Consider the following 1,742-nt stretch of genomic DNA (forward strand, 5'->3'; position numbering starts at 1 on the left):
TTTGTGTGCAATAAATACCCTGTTCACAGAAATAGAAACATTGATGTGACTTGCATTTGGGAAAATCATGACCTTCTAAGGCAGAGAGGGTTAAAAAAAAAAAAAAAGCACCTTCTGCAGCACAAAGCCAGAAATGCCTTCTTTACAAGAATGGATGGGTCACAAAAAACACCGTTTCCCAATTCCAACTCTCCAGTGCTTACAGTGCACGCACACGGGCACTCACACACTCACACTCAGAGAGAGAGAGAGAGAGAGAGAGAGAGAGAGAGAGAGAGAGAACACTAAGGAATGCAGATGCAGACAGCTGACCACAGTGGAATTAAGCTGGGCCCTGGCCTTGCTTATAACCTCCTGGTCCAAGACCCAGAATCTCTTCCACACAACTCACACTGTGCAAAATGGGTGCTCATGAAAATCCAACAGCTGTCCCTGGGGCTGCCAGGAGACCCTCTGACAGACCACAGTTGGTCTCTGGGCTGACAAAGGCACATTCAGAAGTACTATACTTAAGAGATTCCTTGGAAAGAATTAAAGGTAGTGTTTTAAACACAAGCATTATAACATAACCCCAAACTTCTGGCAAAAAGAAGCTTCATGCTCAAAGCCATCACTTGGTGAGTGACCATCCTACCTTTACAAGGTATGTGACCTCTTGAAGGATCCTCAAGGATTGGTTTTGTTTTGCATAAAAACCCCCCTTTTGTTTTTGGCATACACATTCAGCATTCTACTACCTTTCCTGCTGTAAGGCCAGTCACAGAATCTAAGGCTGCTCCATCTGCCTCAGTCCCTTCACAACCTCCTGGAGTGGGTTCAGTGGCCCAAGAAAAACTGCATGCCACATCAGAAGGTCTAGGGAGCCAGGGAGAAGGGAGAGAGATGTATGAAGAAGAGATTTCCCTTTTTGAAGAGGTCATCCCAACTTCCTGATACTGACTAGAAATGGGCCAACTGTAATTGGAAGATTGTTTCCAGCACACTGACTCATACTTTGAAAACTAAGGGAGGCATGTAATGCTCTAGGGAAACACTCTTTTTTTTCTTATTTAAAATAGAACACTTCTGGCTTATGAAAGTATACCTGGTCTTTCCCCTCCTGTGGAAAGGTAAGTCTGTCACCATGAAGAACAATGCTGAACTCTGCAGAGCTTCTGGTCAAGACAGTACCCTCTTTCCTGGCATGGGCCATTTCTTGTTGAAAACAAATCCATGTGTACACCTGACCAGAAAGATAGATATTTAAAATCCGAGTGGCAAACATCGGCATTCTGTCGCTTTGCTACTGTTTAAATGATGGAAATACTTCTCATCTGTTCAGGACCTAGTCAGGAGGACCACAAACATGAGAGGCAGGGTGCATGTTGGGCTGATAGGAGCTAGCTTTCCACTCTCTGACAGGCACTCCTCTTTCACACCATCCTGTATCTTGTTCATATCCTCTTGTGGCAGTGTGAAGTGGAGATCTTGTAGGCAGTTTAGAGAGGATTGATATTCAGATTTTGTTTTATGAGACAGGGTCTTTCTGAAACTTGCTATGTAGAACAGGCTGGCCTTAAACTCACAAGAGGTTCACTTGCTTCTGCCTCTCAAGTGCTGGGATTAAAGGCATGTGCCACCAATACTCAATTTTTATTACTGTCTTTTGTTTATATTTCTGGAGTTGACAAGTATTTCAAATCTAAATAATATAGTCTGGCTATCCCCTTTGTCAAAGTTAAGGTCAAGAATAAGAATACTAC

This window comes from Micromys minutus (assembly GCF_963924665.1).
Source record: "Micromys minutus genome assembly, chromosome: 27".
Taxonomy (NCBI): Eukaryota; Metazoa; Chordata; class Mammalia; order Rodentia; family Muridae; genus Micromys; species Micromys minutus.